Raw genomic sequence first — 10,718 nt, 5'->3', positions numbered from 1 at the left:
AACAAATAAATACTTCTTCTGAAATATGTAAATACTGCACATGTAAGAGAGCATGACAACCTTAGCAATTGTCATGGTACGTCTGGAATGTTTATTTGGAGAGTAGGCTACATTTGGAATACCTATGTCTAGTCTATTAAATAGTCTATTAAATAAGACTGAAAAGCAGGAGAGCTGGGGGTGAAACATCAAAGGTACAGAAAACAGATGCTGAGGACTTTTAATTTCGTCGTTTAAACTCCGCCTATCGATCAAAGACCGTCCCCTCACTCCTGTCTCTCTGCAATTGGCCAACTTCTCACAAGCCACGATGGACTTCGAGCAAACCGATGAAAACATTTGGCGAACCATTCCCAACCATTTGGCGCACGATACGAGGGCGTTTGGCTCGTACTAGGGGGTGCGTGCATCGGACTCCATTCCCAGGAATCGGGCACATCGTCTGTTATTTATCCCCAAAAAGCCCGCGACTGACAAGGTTTCCACAATTTGCCGGGCGACTATAAAACGTGTGTTTTTTCATGGAGTCTCAGTGGAATATCCATGTAGTGTTTAAAACACGGAGGTAAGGGAAAACAACTTTCTAAACAGCTTCGGGTCGCTGTTTTTTCAAGGGAAATCTTTATGGAGTATGATCTGTTTAGATTGTTTAGCAGCCTCCGTCCTCACGTGCCACTCGCGCGCGCGCTGTCATTCTGGGGTATCTGACGGCGAGGGGCGCGTGACGACGGAGGCTGCTAAACAATCTAAACAACTTAATACCAACATTGTAGAATAGTGTGCCGTCCTGAATAGTTTGCCGCGCTGCGCGTGCGCTGTCATTATGGAGTATCTCATCTGAGCCGGCGATGGGCGCGTGAGGACTGCTGCTAAACAATCAAAAAAATTAAAATTGTTTGCCGTCGGGTCTGTGGTTTGTGCCTAAGCTACACGTCTATATATATCTGTCGCCCTGCGCCGAATGGTGAAAGTGTTTACCTTGTCATCGGTTACTTTTACTTGCATGTGCATTATTTCCATGTTATTTGCATGGTTATTTTATTTGCATGTTATCTTCGGAGTAGAGTAGGTGATCATGCAAGCGAGCATGTCCCATAGCCCAGATCTGTACAAATATGTTTCGCCTGCATTAATGTTAAGGCTGTAAGGTTACAGTCCGTGTTTGCAGAGTTCAATCACCAGAACGCATTCGCAGCATTTCATGGTTCTTTGACACGGGGCTCTTTGGGAGTTTTGATTGGCCACACTATATTTCCAAATATGGCAAAATTTCCCTCGGGGTGAATAAAGTATTTATATTCTATTATATTTAAGTCAGTTTGGTGCACAATTTCCGTTTTGTTATGCTGTTTTTGCCCGAAAATATACGATTATCTATCTATATCTCGCAGGAGCCAGCCGAGGATGCCTTAACCGTCTTCTATTATCCTTCATGACTAGGAAGATGGTGGGTCTGACCGTGTGAGATTATACTGTATCTTCTTGACACACACGCACACTTTGTGGTTTTTAATATGTTAACAGCTCTGCTGCTATAGTTTACCTCTTTGCACATAAACCACAGTTCCTCTACTCTGATATGATACTTATATATGATGAATTGAAAATGGGGGACCCTGATGGAAACAAGACGAAAGTCTTTCTCAGGTCTGCATCCTCTTAACAATTGTATGTATTGAGCTGTACTGTACTGTACCCATTCTGCAATCTGTTAATAAACTTTTCAATCAATCAATCAATCAATCAATCAATATGTGCAGGGGTGAAGGTGTCAACAGGATGCCCTGATGAGATCTGTCAAACAGCAGGGCCTGGTGTTGTGCCTAAACAAAGCCCACAGGGTATTTTGATGAAACTATACCCATACGTTGTTTTGGGACTACTGTGTTGTTTTGTATCCATCCCCCACAGTGCAGAGATTCAGACACTCAACAGGGCAATTAACTGTAGCTATTAGAGGTAGAAACAGTAGCTATTTCTACCTCTGTTCAGATCGGCTCTTACTGAACGTGTACAACAGTTTGTAAAACCTCAGCCATTGAAGGCCATGCCTGTTAACACTTTCAGTGCCAGCCGTTTTAGTTATCCTCAGAGATGCGTTGCTCATGGGACAAGATTAAGTTTTGTGAGCAGAAGCGCGTGCACGCACGGATGTGCATGCACACAGGAATGCGCTGCACTCGACTGATGCGCCAACTCGCAGTACACACCTGGCTACTTTGCATATCAATAGCGCCGGTCGTCAGGTGTTACATTCCATTCGTAGAGGCAATTAGGCATTGTTTTTAGTCTGTCCTTATGCAAGGAACATTTATGCGCATGGGCTATATCTATATTCTATATTATAGCTATGGAGACAATACTATGGCTCATTTGACATTAACTATCCCTCGTTCAACATGTGAAAAAGAAAACAATTTCTCATGTATACGTTCATGTGTTATACCGTGGTGAATATTGTATAGTTTCAGAGTGATCCTGGCTAATTCCTGGTAACTGTTATGGAGCGATATGTGAATTTAGCTAAAAGCGTTCGCGTTGCTTGCCTGGACACACTACTATTTCCAAATCAAAGCAGGGTTCCCCATGGTATCTGGAAAACATGGAATTAATTTTTTCATTTTCCAGGTATGGAAAAGTCATGGAAACTGAGCAAAAGTGAACACTTACATGGAAATAGAAACAGTTGTCCTGGACAATTGTATTGGATGATGTGTAAAATAGTAATAAAATGAAACTATTGAGCACAAAATTAAGATGAGTTTATAAAAACCCTCTTGGCATCCTATATGGTATATTGGATGTTGGAATTTGATGCAGGCAACTTGGTGATATGGACTTTAAAAGTATAGTTTCGGATTGGTGGACTTCAGGAATAATAACGTTACTCGCGATCTCAATAGAAGGGTCAAATACATGCATTTCCCAGCCAACACGGGAGCCTTGACATCTATAGTCCGTCTTGTTTTGGATGAATGAGTAGAAATGAAAAGCGGAAATCTTGTTTTATTAAAATAGTTTTGACATGTGAATGATATAGATAAAGATATTGTTTCATTGTGTATTGATTAACTTTACATTTGCGCTTCATTACTTTACAAAAGTTATACTGGCACATGGGTCTAATACAGCAATGGGTTATGGGTAAATGCAAAGTTAAAGCAGTGCCAATGTAAGACTGACTTTACATTAAACTAATGACAATAATATAGTATAAAGTAGGGTATATATGTTGTCTCACCCTACTCGCATGTTGAGTTAGAGCACCATACATTATACACTGAGAAACCACGGCCAAGAGTGAGCTCTCCGGGAACAACCCCACTTTGCCCGACATTTTCTTGGCAACCGTCTTCCGGTCTCACTTCCTGTCCTAACGTTCTAATCTACACTGAGTCCACCTGTCATGGAGGGGAATTGCAGCCATTTTGTATAAATAAATAAAAAAGAAAAAAATACGGGAAAATATTTTAACAGGAGGATGGCGGGAGAGAAGGTTGAAATACGGGAGAATCCCGGGAAAAACGGGAGGGTTGACAGGTATGACATGGAGTGCAATCTTGCTAGCCAACATTCAGTTTGCTAACTAACTAGCTACTAGCTAGTGTTGGCTAGCTTGCATTGCTAGCTAACTACCAATACATTTTCACATTAGGCTGTGACATTACTTCTATACTAGTTGACATGAATAGTATAGTCTTGATACATTTTGTAACATTCATTCTTATATATCTACTTTTAGCTATTTTGTGATTTTTCGTTTTTTTTTTTCTTAAAAAAGAGTATACTACTAAATAGGAACATTTGGGGTGAGGACATTTTTGAAAAGTTATTGATCATGCCTAGACTGATTCTATACATCTATACTGTTAAGCTAAGCTTACTAGTGGGGTTGCTGTACTGAGGAACCACAGGGGAACCAGCCTTATGTTTTCCCTTTTAGGTTCATTAGTTTGATTTACAAAAGAGTAGGCATACCCCTTCTACGTAAAACTCATAATCTAATAAGACTAATGAATAAAGGAAAGAAGGAGGAGGAAGACAAGAGGGGCGAAGATGAAAGAGGAGGAGGAGGAGAAGAAGAGGAGGAGAAGAGAAGAGTAGAGGATGACAGAGGAACAGGGAGAAGAGTGGAGAGGAGTTGAGAAGAGTAGGAAGAGAAGACGGGAGCAGACACAAGAGGGGAGGTGTGGAGAGAAGAGGACAAGATGAGATAGGATAGGAGAGGAGTGGAAGAGAGAACATATATCAATCCCAGTGCTCATGTGTTTCAAAGTTCCAGTTCAATAAATAGTTTTTCATCTACAGCTTGTTGCATTATTTCATGCATTGATATTATCAATAAGACATAATCTAAGCATTTACAATGTAGACTTGACTGGCACATCTTTTATAGTCTATGAGCCATATTGGCCGATACACTGCAGATAGTACCGATCGTTTTTGTTTTTATAATTTAAAAAAAATATATATATAATTATACTGTAGTTGTATTATCTGCAAGACATCGCCACCACGCAACAAGTCAAAATGCTCGCTATCTGCAAACAGCTCCACTGTCTGTGTGTATACTCTGACTAACAGGGTCTGAAACGTATAAGATGTTCGCAGTGTTGTTATGAAGCATGATAGCTAATTAGCCAACAGCTGCAAAAACGAATAATGTCAATTATGTTATAAGACATTGATATCAGGAGCTATCTGTAGCTACTGCTAGCCGGTTACATACCGTTAGACAATGCATCATGTATTAAAGGGGAACTATTTTACTATTTCTTTCACTATTTGGGCACTTTTACACAATTCCTGTGAGTCTATGGAACACCTCTGTAAGGTTTCTTTAAAAAAAATGCATTGTTTTGTATTTCTAATCAAGTACTCAAAAACAGCATTTTTCTACCTCAAGATCTTAAGCCGTTTTGAGGCTGGGCTCCAACCACTGTGTGGCCTGGTGGCAACTGCCACATTATTATGCAGCTGAGAAATCTCTGACATCACAGATATGCACATTTTCAGATGACTCAGTTCAGTGAGGGTGAATATTGTGAGAGGAGAATTGGAAGAATGCGCCAATATGAGAATTAGAGACATAGATCCTATTAATATAAGTACACATAGCCAGGAAACGATGCTAAACAATGAAAAAGGCCATTTATAAGATAGTTCCCCCTTTAAACTAGGTGTAGCAGGGTGGATTATCCCTGCTTCGTGGGAACGGTTGCTGGCAGTCACGAGGTAGCTGGACACAGTAGAACTCTGTCTGACTGCACCCTCGTCTTTGGGCCTGGGGCGTCGACGAGGCTGGTAGTGTGAGTGGATGGGGCCCGGGATTTACCAACCTGGTCTGGTACTCTGGTCTTCCTTCCCTGCAACAGGGCGGTCAGCAGTACTCCCCAACACTCTCCCACTCCCCCCAGTTGCTCCTTAAACCCTCCCACACCTCGTGACTGAATTGTAATCAAATACTCTGAGTTCCCCCCGCAAGCAGTACCCTCCCTCAATGACCCTAGAAACCTTACAATGAAGAGGGAACGGTGAAATAGCAAAGGGTTAATTATATATATGTTACCCGCATCAAAGGGTTAAGATAGGCTCAATAAAAGACACACACACCCAGGCCTGTACACTGCGATGATATGATCGCGAATTGCCCCTTTAATTGGCCGTTGCGATTGGTAAATATTATCTGGGGGCGGGCTTGCGAGTAGTGCTTTCAAGCCTTGCATTCGCATTTCACTCCTAAATTATCCAAGGCGTGTGATGACGCCACTCACGCGAGCTGTCAGTGCGACACAATGTCGTGGTGCTATGAAAGAATCTGTCGGCAATGAATGAACTTACTGCGATCACCGATAGCCTGAGTGAAAAAAAAGATTTGCGCGGAGTGAATCTGGGTCACGCTATATACTTGGAACTTGTAGTCTATTGTGCGATTAAAGACCATGTCCCTATCTGCGTAGTCTATACATCCAACACCAAATCCCATAATTCCTAGCGAAACGAAACTGAATGTGAATGTGGCCGCTTCCTTTAAATAATAATATGGCTCTTGCTCCGCAAGAACAACGGAGTGGATAATGGATATCAGTCAATTTTATGACAACCACGTCCGATGTGGAGAGATGATAAGATGATGATGATTGACGTGATGATGTGATGATTGATTGACGGGGACACGGAAACTTCTAACGTTCAGGATCAGCCATGCATTACGTGAGTACCCCACTATTAGGACGTGAAATACTGTCTACTTAAATTGACACCGCGGATCAATAAAGTATCAACCTATCTATCTAATAATGAGACGATATGCAAATAATATAATACTAATAATAGTCGGTTCCCCGTATATGAAATGAAATGACTGCTGGTAAAATCACTGTTTATTTCTCGTTTTGCATAGTATTACATTCCACTTCTATAAACAATCAAAGTCCTACCGTAAGAGCCTCATACGGGTCAATTAAACCTTTTTTATTAGTCTTTCCTTCGAGCTAAGTTGGACTGAACATTTCACTGTCAAAAGCGCAAATGTAAATAAGGTTGCGTTGCAACAGTTTTCAAAATAAAGGTCATATATACAAATACCTCTCAATTCTTATATAAAAAAAGTCCTGGATATACATAAACATTAATTGGCATAGATCTCTATAAACGGCCCAACACATTGATCACTTTAGGCACACACTGAAACCAGTAACATCACAAATATGAAGCAGGTAATTACCCATACAAATAATAAACCTTTCATGAGGTTATTTACAATAATAATAATTCATTTGATTTCTAAAGCACTTTTCATTGTGAAACAAATGTATGCAGAGTTTCTTCTCCTCCTGATTAATGGTGTGTGTGTGTTGTGATGATCTCATTCAAGGAGCACTACACAAGCGCGCGCACACACACACACACAGTTTGTTGTTTTTGTTCTATTAGTGATTTACACACTCTCAGTTGGTTCATTATAAAAGATACAAACCTGAAAACAAACGCACTTAAATGTTAAATAAAAGGACCACAGTAATGAGGCAGGAGGAACATATTTTTTTTAATAATGGTAAAATTGTTATTAAAAAATGTGCCCCTAAAAAATATTTTTTGCCCCTAAATTTCTCATTTAGGGGCAAGTGTGCCCCTAGTGAAAAAGCTTAGCGTACAGCCCTGACACCGTGCTCCCATTCAGTCTGATTATTATTGCATCAATTTTCTAGTTACACAATAGCTACGTCTGGTGATTATTGCACCATGGTTATCGTTACACAATAGTTAGTCTGATAATTATGTAATTACGCCCTAGGCACCAAGTGCTCTCGTTGTACCCAGACTAAGTGCTGCCCACGTCTGGGCTAGACACAGTATCAATACCTTCCCTAAGGGTTTACATATACTGCTCTAGTACTCCGTAATATGGGGAAAGAAGGGAGGACATAGGGGAAGAATAGAAGGGTTCACTGAATGGAAAAATATTATTAAACACACATGTTATCACACTTAAAGGAAAGGAAAGAAAACAAAAGTGTGGGCCCACTAATACCTTGCAAAAGTCCTATTCTAATGCCGGCATATATTGTCTGGGGTTCCCCTTAGGAACGGTAGTTAGCAACGTTAACTTCGCCCGCGGGCTGCACCACACTGTGTACGGTGTAAGGCTCCGGAGCATAGACGCTCGTTTATACTCATCTAAAATGGCCGCCTCGCCGCGCCACTGTTGTCCGGGAGGCAAGATGGCGTCGAGCACTCTCGGCGAGGACACTAGCAGGCGGAGCCGGGGCAGAGAGGCAGCGCCGGCTGAGAGCGTGTGCTGGGCGATGACGAACTCCCGTAGGCTGCAGGCAGTCGGGTGCAGATCTGGTCGCAGGTAACCGGGGCAGACTGATTGCAGGCAGCCGGAGCAGACTAGTTGTAGGTCCAACGCGCGTCTCGGGGCTCGCACTCTATACCGGCACAGTAACTGCTATAACCCGACTACTAAGGACTCAGATATGTTATTAGCCGCACGCTACTTATACCGCACACAGTAACTACTGTAATCCGATAATGTTAGTACCTTGTTCTGTACCGTTTGCTCACACACTATCGCTGGTACCTCTAGGATATCACGTCAACTAGCAAGTACTTCCTATCACCCGTCGCTATCCCACGGGGCTCTCCAGTTTCACTTCTTCAACAGGGCTATTCCAAAGCACACGCCCGCTGTGGCTGCAACCGTTCACGGTCAAGTCCAAAGCCGAAGAGAGCGTCTTCCGTCTCTCTCCTCCATATATCTCCTCCCAACTCTCCCCGACACTCTGCTACCGCCCCCTGCTGGTCGCCTACTAGCTCCACAGGGAAAAGGATTGTAGAATATGATCCAGTAATGTCGTTTATAATCCGTATTCCAGTGATGGAAAGGAGACGCTTGTGTCATTGTTCGTGCGAATATCAATGAAACTAATTAGAATGTCTTGGTGCAGAAAGGGGAGACAAAAAGGCAAGTCACCAGCTCTGAATAATAAGCAATATCTTCAGGCTGCTACATAGGGATGCCCCGATCGATCGGCCACCGATCGTTATCGGCCGATAATCAGTATAAATATGCGATCGGTGAATTCCGATAATGAGTCATATTCGCCGATCGCGGAAACCGATCGAAAAACATGATCCAATTCTTAGCGGAGATCTCACTCGCTGTCTGTCTCAGACACACTGATCTGCAAACTGCCGCTCCTTCTCCTCCTCTTCCTCTCTTGCCCCTCCCGCACCCGTGTAAACGTGCGGAGGAGGGTCCTCTGCTCTAGTCTATAGTGCATTCGACCGTGAGCTAACGTTAGCTACCTAGCTATCGTTACTGTTTAAACAAAATTACCCAGTCAACTATTCACTTTTAGTAGGCATTGTCTAACGGTATCTAGCCGGCTAGCTACTGATAGCTCCTGATATCAACAAATGCTCCAGCAAGTCTAGTAGTGCATGTTGATACCTCCGTTAGCTCACGTTAGTTCAAAACGAAATGTCCCATTGAACTAAATAGTTCACTGAGGCGTTGTCTTAATGTTATCTAGCTGGCTAGCAGTAGCAGCAGATATCTCCTGATATCAATGTCTTATAACATTGATTCGATGCGTATTCGAACCCCGGCTTGCATCGCAGTCACAAACGGGGCTAGCTGAGGGAGTAGGGTATATCTGCAGAGCCGCAGCCGCAGATATACCCTGCTGTGCTGAGGGCATGCTGAATGTGATTTAACCAAAGCAGAGTATGTATACACACAGACAGCGAGCATTTTGACTTGTTGCGTGGTGGCGATGTCTCGCAGATAATACAACTACAAGTATAATTATATTATAAATATATATATATATATATATATATATATATATATATATATATGTGTATATATATAAAAAAAGTATATTACATTTTTTTTAATATAAAACCAAAAACGATCAATATCGGTATCGGCCGATATGGCTCAAGACGATCGGTGATCGGTATTGGTGGCAAAAAACGTGATCGGGTCATCCCTATATTAAACTAAAGTGAACTATTTAGTTTACTGGGTCATTTCGTTTAAACAGTGGGCTAACGTTAGCTAACGGAGCTGCTCATGCAGACTATTGCCGGAGCTTGTTTTTTTTTTTCTTTTTCCACTTTTTCTCCCATTTTTCTATTTTTCTCCCATTCCAATTTCGTATTTCCAATTGTCCCCTCCCCTGTCTCGAACGCTGCTAGACTACGCCTCCCACTGGTCGACTGCAGTGAGGACCAAGCCTTGCATCACGTGTCCCCTCCGTGATGGGCTCGATACCAGCATCTCCTGCGTTAGTGGCGAGCGCCTTGTCCACTGCGCCACTCAGCCGCCCTTTGCCGGAGCTTGTTGATATCAGGAGCTATCAGTAGCTAGCCAGCTAGATACCGTTAGACAATGCATCATGTATTAAACTAAAGTGAACAATTTAGTTTACTGGGTCATTTCGTTTAGACAGTGAGCTAACGTGAGCTAACGTTAGCTACCTAGCTAACGGAGCTGCTCATGCAGACTATTGGCAGAGCTTGTTGACATGACGGGTCTGGGAGGGGGAGGAGTAGGGGGAGGAGGAGGGGCAAGTGCGCTGCAGCAGCAGCTGTGTGCCTGAGAGAGAAGTCAGCGAGAACTCTGCTGAGAATTGGATCATGTTTTCCACGCGTCTTCGATCGGTTTTCACGATCGGCGAAAATAAAGCATTATCGGAATTCACAGATCTCATATTTATACTGATTATCGGCCGATACCGATCGCTAGCCGATTGATCGGGGCATCCCTATTGCTAATAAAAGAAATATATTGAAATTCTTTATTGGGAAAACCACATTGAGATACAGTTTTCTCGTTTTTTCTCTGGCCTTGGCACTCAACGCATGGCGAGTTAAGCCGACTAATCTCGTCGTTGGCACTGAATGTGTTAAACATGCCGATATGACCCGAGGTGGAAGAACATGCTTTATTTCAGTAACAGTGGACTGGAGATACCCTGATGGAAGTGTGCTCCGGTAATTTTATTTTTTTTTTAAATATCCTGTCCTCCGTATTTTGGAACAAAGGAGGATTTAATCTTTGATACATTAGAGGTTAATAAAGTTGGTTGTTTAGTAATAGTCCTGATGGCTTCCTCCTTATGTTGTTCAAGGTTTAAAGAGTAGTAGTTGATATTTTCACCCTGCTGGTTTAAAATTGGCCCCTCCCCCTGGCAGCAGGGTGA

General features: G+C 42.4%; 1 protein-coding gene across 1 annotated transcript in view; it reads left to right on the top strand.

Annotated features, from left to right (window-relative positions):
• The first annotated feature begins 356 nt into the window (after positions 1 to 356).
• Positions 357 to 10,718, top strand: part of cUnh15orf39 (chromosome Un C15orf39 homolog) — a 29,935-nt gene continuing 19,573 nt past the window's right edge. Inside the window, exon 1 of the mRNA XM_084334961.1 lies at positions 357 to 565. The gene's annotated coding sequence lies outside the window, so the exon portion shown is untranslated. The remainder of the gene's footprint in view (positions 566 to 10,718) is intronic.

Source organism: Notolepis coatsorum (assembly GCF_963971535.1).
Source record: "Notolepis coatsorum genome assembly, chromosome: 18".
In the NCBI taxonomy this organism is placed as follows: domain Eukaryota; kingdom Metazoa; phylum Chordata; class Actinopteri; order Aulopiformes; family Paralepididae; genus Notolepis; species Notolepis coatsorum.
This window is presented reverse-complemented; position numbering and strand designations above follow the sequence as displayed.